The 11,140-nt window shown below is 31.2% G+C and overlaps 2 pseudogenes; both read right to left on the bottom strand.

The window, feature by feature from the left end:
• Positions 1 to 1,501: 1,501 nt before the first annotated feature.
• LOC101499410 (bidirectional sugar transporter SWEET2-like) lies at positions 1,502 to 2,672 on the bottom strand (annotated as a pseudogene).
• A 1,347-nt stretch (positions 2,673 to 4,019) lies between these two features.
• Positions 4,020 to 10,000, bottom strand: LOC101499716 (uncharacterized; annotated as a pseudogene).
• Positions 10,001 to 11,140: the final 1,140 nt, after the last annotated feature.

The following is an 11,140-nucleotide window of genomic DNA, read 5'->3' as shown; positions in this document are numbered from 1 at the left end:
TTATTACCAAACAAATAAATAATTTTATAGCTTTGCAACTCACTATTACCAAAACTAACAGTTGCATCTTTGATTTATAAGGTGGTTAATAACAAATAGTTACAATTACATAACACTTCTATTATTTACACTTACATATTTTTCTTTGGCTTTGTCATTGAAAAATGACTCATCAAACTTTTTATGACAAATTGAATACATTTCACCCCTACATCTCTCAGTTCCTACAAGTAAGCACATGTAATAAGTACATGTTCAATTAAGTATGCAATCAATAGTAGATTAAGTGAATCCTACCAACTCATCCCTCTTCCTTGCAAGCGTCTTAGAGCCTAATGTATGAAGGATCGCTAGCTTTTCTCTATTTGCCGCATTTTTATTAGCCTTCTCCTGCAATGATAACAAATGACATAAAAAACTAAACAATAGAAAACAAATGACAACGCAACAAAAGAATAGTTACCATTGTATCTGTCTTACGCCTGACAAAAAACAGATTTCTTGTCGTACATTTTTAACGCCTAATGTTATCCTTTTTTTTTCAGCATTCTATAATAAGGTGGTGTCTTTTGAAGAAAGTAGTCCACTTAACAAAGGACATGCATAGACATATAAACATAAATATAAAATTCAATTTTCATGTAAAATCTAAAACTAAAAATTTAGTATTATGAAAAGGGAAAGTAGGTCTAATGTAATCAAAGGTCCTTTAGGAACACTGGTGTTGTTTAGGACCAACGGTACATTTGGTAAACAATAGTTCAAAATTGAATTGAATGACTACATGATAGTATAGTGTAGGAGAAGACAATTAGAAGGAAATGAACTCTTCTAAGGCTGAAATATTTGAAGAACCAAAATCGAAGCTGAAATTATTGATAGGATTCATATGATTTCTTGATATCCAATATCACAACAATCAATGAAATTCATTGTAAAAGGGAACTAAAACCTAAAAGCAACAACCACTAACAAATTAACAATATGTAGGTCACGAGATTGAAAACTTACCAAGTGAAAATGAACAACAACACTCAAATGAGATCCAAAATCAGTGAATCTAACTATGAAAAATTCCTGAAATTTAAAACATTGCAAGAAAAAAATTCACGAATGAAATCGAATCAAGATCGAGAAAGATATGAGAGTTTGTAACTTAGACTACAATAAAAAAAAAAAAAAAAGACTACCAACCTTTAGAACAAATTACCTTTTTTTTTAATCAATTTTCACAACTTTACCTACCACACAAGTTCAACTAGCAATTCAAGTAAAGGCAAAAAAACACAATAATAGGCTCATATTACAAACCTAAGAGACCTTAGAGTAAAGCCTTATCACTTTCATTCATCTCAATGCCATTGAACTTTAGCTCTAGTTATGTTGTGTCTACTAGTGTTGTATTAATCATCAATGCTTCTCATCAGTAATCCAAATTAGTGTTGTATTAATCATAAAATTTGTGTTCATCTTTCCTTTTGTCAGATCTCAGCAATGCAGATTATCCACATGACATTATCAAGGTGTCTCTAGATTCATTACTAGATGAACTCTTGTAATAGAAGTACAATACCAATTGTATGATTGCCAAAACAGTACCTATCTCATTTGGTACCTAAAATATCAAACACAAATGTAGGTATACAAATATAAGCCAACAAAATAAACATCTGAGTTCCGAAACTAAAATGAATATTTCAGAAAGAAACAGAAAAAAAATGAGTTAAAAAAAGACTCTTACATAAAAGAAAGCATCATCACTGAGCAACCCATAAAGAAGGAACGAGGCGCTTATTAGGAATGTGGAAAGCGAAAGACAAAATGGCATAAACTTGAGACTCTTCGTGCGAATGACCAATTTCTGTGAAATTATATAGATAAATAATTTCACTAAACTTGAAAACTAGTAAAACTCAGTATTACATTGATATATCTAGGAAGTGTAAAACTTACGATTATAAACAATGGAGAGGCAAACATTGAAATCAGATAAGCACAACTCAAGAATCCAACAAACATTCGGCGCATGGAACTATAGGTTATTTTCAAACTCCCAACTAGTATGATACCAAATATTCCCAAAACTGCCAGCAATAATCCAAACATTCTCACCTATCAAATGACAGTACACAATAACACATATCAGTAACAATTAGCAAACCTATGTTTTATGTAAAATTTGTTATAAATTTTCATAGTATCAATAAATTAACCAACCTTTCTTGCTTTCTCAGCATACACTAAGAACAGAACAATGTACACAAACTGAAAAGCTGCTTCAATTGAATTAACAGTTGTAACCAACACATTATTAGGTGATATAAAAGGTGTTCCAAATCACAAGCAGTTCAATAGAGAATAAATATATGGCAATCTTGAGAACATTTATGTTGACCCATTTATGATAATTATCCTAAATGTGGGTCTATTGTTCACAACAGAATAAAGAGTTAATAGTCAAAGGATAAACATCAAATTCTTATATGCTCAATTTTTTTATTTTAAAAAAATTAATTTATGAAACTTACATTGGGGAAAGAAAAAGTATCAGCAATACCAGTTGTATCCATGTGATAAAAATATCCATGACATATAGAGAAAGAAAAAGTACCAGCAATACTAGTTGCATCCTTGCCAACTTCACAAATGGAATAACCATTAAACAGAGACATGATAGGTTGCAAATTGTTTCATGATCATAACTTTAAACACTTGAAACATCAACTCATCATTATCAGTGTATACAAAACTAACCCATACACTAACATATTCTAAACATGGGCAAAATGATAGGTTGTAAAACTAATATGCTTGGTTAAAATTTGGGATTGTATATAAGTTTGTATCTCTAATCTTAGCTAACATAACTTGTAAGCTCACCTATTATCCATAGTGATCAGTGTGTTTAGAAGAGAACACAAATTGATAAGTGAATGCAAATGAAAATACCAAATCGTAGAAAAGAGAACATAAATGGAATAGAATATAAATATCAGAAAATAATTTGAAATAGATACAATACATAGAAAACTGAAAGTACCTCTTCGTTCGGTAACACTACATGCGACCGTTCTCCTCCTGTTTCACAGAAATGACATTTAAAGCAAAAAATCAGCACCCTTAAAACAGTGTAATCAAAACCCTAACAACAAAAAGGAAATCGTACCATAGGTTGCAACATACGAAGATCGAATGGAAAGCTAATAAGAGATAAAAGTGAAATTGTGAGAGCAAGGATATTTGGGGGAGATTGAGGTTTTAGGGATTTGAGAGATTTGAGGGAAGCAAATCAGAACGCCGAGACTTTGGAAATCACGGTTTTGAAGAAAATTTCTTGTAAGTTAGGTGTCGCAAACCCTTTGTAATGAAGAAAATCATATTGTAAACAAGAACACAAATAAAATGCTCAGCTAATGAGATTCACTATCAACCAACACCAAGCATTCGATCGCATAAAAGATAAATGTCATGAAGCTTACCGCAGAGAAGAGAAATTGCTTCAATTCCAGATATGGAGAGATCAAACTTCCACATATGGAGATCAAGGGGTTTGGAAAATTTGAAGGAAACAAATTTGGGAGAAAGGGGCTTTTGGTTTTGGGAGAAAAGGGTCACAGAGATATAAGAAGAATTTTAGAGAGCGGGACTTGCAAAAAATGGGACGCGAGATTGGAAAAAAACTAGCGCCTCTTGTTTAGCACCGTCGTAGGAAGTGTCGCAAAGAGAGAGCTGCGACGGTTTTTTGACACCCGTCGCAATCCATCTGTCGCAAAACTCAAAATTTCTTGTAGTGAATGTGGCATATCCATGATGGAATACTCAATAGATTAGTCTAAAGTACAATATTGAATTACAAAAATAATTGAGCAACAACTTTTAACTGATTGAAAAGTTGATTAACCGAGTGATGATCTAAATTTATAGGTTATGTTGATCATTTAGATGTTTTCAATGTCTATAGTTGTATTTTTTTTTAAGTCTGCATATGGAATAATTAAAGAAAATAATATACTTACAAATCAAAGAGATTGAAAAATCTCTTTGTATACAACATTGTTTGTTGTATATGATGCCTGCTTATATTTGTCATGTATTAAGATCTTCAACCCATTCTTGCTTTTAACTCTTGAAATAGCTATATATAACTGACCATGACTAAAGAGTGGCTTTGGCATGTATATCCTGATGTAGTCCAATGATTGTCCTTGTGATTTGTTGATTGTCATACCATAGGAAACAACTATGGAAAATTGTCTCCTAATTAGCTTGAAAGGCCAAAGTGATTGAGAAGGTGACATAGACATTCGTGGGATATATATCAAGTTCCCAATATTTTTTCCTGAAATTATCTTTGCTTCGAGCACATGATTTGCAAGCCTTGTAACAATAAGTCTTGTTCCATTACACAAACATTCAGATTGATCAAGATTTCGCAAAAGCATGATTGGAGTTCCAACTTTTAGTTTTATTTTGTGGTTTGGAAGGCCCGAGGTAGTTAATGTGCTCAAAAATTCAGGTGTAAGGATATCAAAAGATTCATTTCCATGAATTTATGAACGATCAACATAATCTGAACTTAAATACTCATTTTCTTCTCCTATAATTAGTGCAAAAAAGCAATGATATTAATTGGATATACACATAATTCAATAGCTATAATTATATAAATAAATGTTTAATAATAATAATAATAATAATAATAATAATAATAATAATAATAATAATAATAATAATAATAATAATAATAATAATAATAATACTTGGTATTAAGCTCATCACATATTCATTTATTGAATCAACAATCTATATTGTTGATGCCAAAATTGCTCTACATTGCAAAAAATCTTAATTCTTGTAATTTTGGATTAAATTTGGATATGTGCTTTGAACGATTGCTTGAAGTGGATCTTTGAAGTTAGTGATTGTCAACTTTGGTGGTATTTGAATCTATGCATGACCGTCATTAGGCTCTGAAAGCTTCCCATCTCCTAATTTTAAGATCCATTTTGGAAATTATTTAAGTTCATCAATATTTTCTCTTTGCATTGCTGGCAATAAACGCATGTTTTTCGTGAGTCTTAACACTTGACAATTATCCCAAATATAGGAAGAGTTAATTGTTGCATTAACAATATCTGACCGGCTTCCTCTTGGGATAACCTGTAAAATTTGCCTAAAATCTCCACCAAATACTACAACCTTGCCTCCAAAGATAGTATTTTTGAACTTAGTTTCACTCATGATATCTTTCAATGTTTTATCAAGTGTCTCAAAACAAAACCTATGAGCCATAGGCGCTTCATCTCATATGATTAATTTGGTTGCCTTTAGTAATTTTGCATGATCACTACATTTGTCTATATTACATGTAGACGACTCTAGTGTAGGAACATGAATTTTAAACTTTGAATGTGATGTTCTGCCACTTGGTAGCAATAGTGATGCTATTCCACTTGAAGCCACTGTCAACACAATTTGCTTTCCTGAACGTATTTTTGAAGCCAACGTTCACCATATAAATGTTTTTCTTGTGCCACCGTAGTCGTAAAGAAAAAATACTCCCCCCTTTTGCTCCTCCACAACTTTCATGATTTTAAGGAAGATCACAATTTGCTCATCTATTTTTAACCAATATAATAAAATTTAAAATATTGAATAAAAATCATATTCAAATTTATTTGAGAACAATTGTCAACTAACCTGTAAGCGTTGCATACAAAATTTGAAACTCTTGAAGTTGTTCTGCTACATTGTAGTTATGTTCTTCATAAATAAGTCTATTCCCCAATTGTGTCATCACATATCCTTTTGGATATGACATTGGCTTGTATTCCTTTAAGCTTTTTTCTGTTATCTTGCAAATGTTTCTCAATTTGCACGAGGGTTAAATTTTGAATCTCCTCATCATTTTGCATCAAATTTTATAACATAAAATTTTTTAATTCTATTGTAGATGGAGTAATAGCATGAGATGTATTTTATCTTGATATCGATAAAGCTAATTAAATGTGATATGATGATGCGTATATATTTTTTGTTTGGAATGAATTGGGAATAATAAATTATTTTGTAAGGTAACATATAAAAACAAATAAATGAATTCAATAAAAAAAACATTTAGTTTGTGCAGCAAATCGAATATGTTTCTAGTATGATAATTTTAAGACAATATTCCTAATATAATTTGGTATCAGCAAACAACAATTGACCACTATTGTAGTTGGAGTAATATTATCATAATAAAATATAGTAATCGGATAATTAGTTATATACCTTTGCTGTTTGAGATCCTTCTTTGCTCATATAAAATTTCATCTGCTAACCAATGCCAACTCTTATTCCACACATGAGCTGGTCGATTCATAGTACTTGCCAAGAGCATGGTGACAAAAAGTTTCCGCAAGAAATATCCAGATCCCCATTTATGTGCCTCTTTGATAGCTTTAATGTATTCTTTATCATCTCCAAGCAACCCCATTGCAAAACATACATCATGAAAGCTATCATAAATAAAATTAAAAAATATCTTTATTTCTTCATAACTTTGTGGGCCTTTGACATGAATGAGCATCATTCTCAAATAATATAACTCTCTTGTACATGGTGGAACCCATATAAGTCTTCCAACTGTATACCCTTTAGTATGTGGTTTCCAACATCTTTTACTTTTAACATATACAAACTTGGACACAAATTTGCTGTAAGTTAATTCTATAGCTTGAGGATATACCTTATTTGCTTCCATCCATGAGGTAAACATGGATTCTGTAATTGATGGTTTTTAAAAAACATTATTAATATTTTCATAATCATGATAATAAATTGAGTGTTCACCTTGTAAGTGGAAATACAATCTTTCAACAGACGGTTTTCGTCCATGTATTGGGAAAGCTACGATTCTCTAACACGCTTTACTAGGTGACACATATTTACAATCAAGATATTGTTTAATCACATCAACTTCTAATTCTCTGGGTGATGATTCATTTGACACTATTGTTACAGTTATTCTATCACAACCTTTGTTGATGTACTTAAATAAGTATTTGATTGATGTACTTTGATTACACCATTTCGTGTTGATGTGAGCTTGATACTTACGAAGCAAACCTTGGTTGTATGGGACAATAAACCGATTATCTAGATGGATGCCATTCTTCTCAACTGTTCGTGTATTATGACTTCTTTTATACACTGAAAGTCCATCTTAATCAACAATTGTTCTATCTTGGTACTTTTTGGAAAAGAACTTTGTACGTTTTCTATCTTTTGTGCACGATGCTTTTTGGTTTGATAAACCACATGGTCCATATATCATGTGTGATTTGACCAAATTGTACAATTCTGGATCACCGATATGGTCCGGAATTTAAGCTGAAATTATTTTGTCAATATCATCTGGTGTTGGGTATTTTGTTGATGGATGAAGAAATATCAAGATATGGGCATGTGGCAAACCTCGCTTTTGAAATTCAATGGTGTACATATCTACAAAGGTAAATTTTCCATTTATCACATGATGAGCATATAAGTTTACAACATATAAATTATTTATAAATATTAAGAAGATTACTTACATGCAAGTATTTTGCCAATAACTTTTTTCTTTGTCAAATCTGCTAGTAGCTCGTCAAACTTCATTTTAAATATCCTTGTAATTATGTCTGAACGATCAGTAGCTTTTAAATGATTTGATGCCAACAATCGTTGGACTTCTGGCCAATTAGGATTACATGTAAATGTAATAAAAATGTCAGGAAATTCAACATAGCTACAAATAGTCATAGCGTCAAAGTATAAGTTATCCATGTAACGACGACTACCGACATATGTTGCTGGTAATACAACTCTCTTACCCCTATTTGAACCTTGAACTTGGTTGTTTCCCTGTTTATCATTCAAACTGCGATATTTTTCAACCCGCAATTTTGATTGGTTGTTTCTCAACCACTTGAGGTTTTGTCCTTCCATCATTGTGAATCCATCAACCAAGAATTGTTGGGGTAATCTTCTTGATCTAATTATTGTTTGTGCTTCATGATCTCTTGACATAATTCTATATGCAAGCCATTCTCCTATTGTAAGTTGATTTCGCTTAGCACTCTTGATTCCCATTGTCTCTCTATGAGCAATTTTTGATCTATAACCATCTTTACCATAAGGGAATAGCAAAGTATATTGATATGGTAAATAACTTGGATGTAACTCGTCAATCCTTTTTAGTTTACCATTTTGTGTCTCCATTATAATATATCTTTTTGAACCTATATCCACATCACCAACTATTAGTGCAGCCACTTCAGACACAGTTGGTTGGTTATACAATCTTCCATAAGATGATCTTTCAGAAATCAAGCGTAGTTTCAAATCATGCACTTGATTATCTTGCAATTGTACTCTTGCCATTTTAAATGATTGAACATGTATGTTGTATTGGTAAAGCATGTTACTAAGCTCTTGAACTGTCTATTGATCAATATTGTTGTTCCTATATATTCATAATTTATAATATGAAATTGTTAGTGCTTCTAAGATAGTATTGAAAAATGTGATTGGACAAATTATAGATCAAAAATTGATATTTTAGATTAAGGCATATGATTTAAAAATCCCTAATATATTGATATTTTAGATTAAACAAATTATAAATTAGCATGACATTTCTCTCTCTCTATTATTATTATTATTATTATTATTATTATTATTATTATTATTATTATTATTAATTAATGAATGTCTGATAACTATATGAAATTGTATACTAAAATTTGTGTTTATTTGTTGCTATAGAAACTTACGGAACATAATATAATTGATAAAATGTATATTAAAAATGCTAACATAATACTTATAGATGATAAGTTTACCTGAATCCTTGGATTCTGTTTTGGATCTCATTTTCAATATCGTAAATATATCTTGTGCAAACTTTGGTGTTTGACCAGGTAGTGAAGTACAATCCTGGTCCCACATAAGGAAGTTACAAAAGAAATTTTCGTGGAAAACTTAAATGATCATTTTGTATCTGGTTTATGTTGTTAGTATTGATACCAATAAATGTTTGATATAAGGACTCTAATATTGAACTACTCTTATGAGCTATTTGCTTTTAGTTTGCGAACAAATTCGTATCCTTATACGACAATTAAGAGAAAACCTTTCAATAGTAACACTAACCCTTAATAATATACAAATTGTTTCTACTTTATTCCATATGCATATAAGTTAGAAAATTGTAACCATTTAGTTTTACTTTGATCGGACAATATATTTTGAATTATGAAGAACAAATGAAATTACATACTTCTAAAATATAAAAAATACCATCTATTAAAGTTTGATGTACCTTGAAATTGCTTCGTCAACCTGAACATCATATTTACATTGATAATTTGTAATCCATTCTTTAGCTTTGACTGTGCAATTAGTGCAACCAAGATAAAATCAACCGAATTTGTTTAGCAACCTTTGACAGAGTTGCCACAGTGACACAAATCGTTTCCTAAAAACTATGTTGTAATTAAAAAAATTAGAACAATTAAATAATGTATATATCTACACAAAAATAGTGTTATGAAATTATTGTTACGTGTCCAATAGCCTTGATTTGACGAAGAGTTTTAGCTTGAGCATTGTACGTAAACTTCTCTTGTGAAGTGTATTGAGATGAAGATGCGATCTGAGTTTGTAGTTGGCTTCCCTGAATGTAGTTATCTATATCATCTATTGCAGGTAACCCGCAATCATTGAAAATTGACAACTTAATAGAAAAAAGATTACTTATAAACAAAACTGCTAACTGAAGATGAGTGGTTGACATCATTAAAACTGCTTGACCTCTAATCAGGCTAAATCATAACTGCAACATTTGGAAGACATTTGTAAAGAGTTGGTCAACTTACTGATTTCTAAATTCCTTAATTTGGTGTGTGTTTTCATTGATAAGAAGTTTAGTTCCACTCCATGCATTAGTGATTGTGTGCTCGTTGTTTCCTGCCATATAGAACTAATTAATTAACGACTACATTTAAGTAAATTGTAACAAATGAAATCTTTCATTAAACAATTAGTACTTGTATTGAATAAATAATACCTTCTGGAGGCTTGACTCGTGCATGGTGGAAGATTATAATGATGGTACCAGAATTGGGGTGAGCATTAACATAATTGAAGAATTGTGTACCATAAGCCTCCCATAGGGAGCAAGTAAGGATGTTTCTGCTGATCAAATGAATAATATCATTTGAAACATGCTTTGTATAGTATATTAATTAAATGTAAATATTGTTGTTACATGAGATCTTTAATTTTGACGGTGACACAAGTTTTTTTGGTTGATGATGTTGAAGTTGAAGAAATGACCTCATCCACTACCCCAATAATATCTATAAATAAAAAAGATAAGTTATCCATTGAAACACGAAAAATATAAAAACACATATATATTATTCAATTAAAAAAAGATAAAAAAAGTAATGATAATATTACGAATTAAGTTGTTAGGAGGGTTCTGTCCATTTAAAATGGTGCTAAAAGACACAAAACGGTAATGAGTCGGTGGGATTTCAGTTTGTGTTGGAACATAAGTATGTTATAGTGTGAATTTAAAAATGTGTTGAAGTCCCACATTGGAAAGAAATATTTTGTGTAAATTTAAGTGGAAAGAAACATGTTTTTTAAAATTCAAGTCCCATATTGGAAAGAATATTTTTTGAAATCCCACTTTGATAATCTATCATATTTTGTGTTGTTTCAATTCTATACATACTAAATCCCACATTGTTTAGAAAACATATGTGACTTTGCTTCCATCACTATATAATGAGTTTCAAGCTATTGTGAAAAGCACACCAAAGTTGGATGTTTTTCCCAACTTTCTCTTTTCTCCCTCTTATATTCTGCTCGCCTAATTTTCGAGCCACTTCTCCCCTTTCTTTCTGTCCCTTCGGTTTTAGAGCGGTTATTATGCCGCAGTCCCTTCGGTTTTAGAGCGGTTATTATGCCGCAGTCCCTTCGGTTTTAGAGCGGTTATTATGCCGCAGTCCCTTCGGTTTTAGAGCGGTTATTATGCCGCAGTCCCTTCGGTTTTAGAGCGGTTATTATGCCGCAGTCCCTTCGGTTTTAGAGCGGTTATTATGCC

This window comes from Cicer arietinum, chromosome 6 (assembly GCF_000331145.2).
Source record: "Cicer arietinum cultivar CDC Frontier isolate Library 1 chromosome 6, Cicar.CDCFrontier_v2.0, whole genome shotgun sequence".
In the NCBI taxonomy this organism is placed as follows: domain Eukaryota; kingdom Viridiplantae; phylum Streptophyta; class Magnoliopsida; order Fabales; family Fabaceae; genus Cicer; species Cicer arietinum.
Note: the sequence above shows the minus strand (reverse complement) of the source record. Positions and strands in the feature narration are given on the sequence as shown.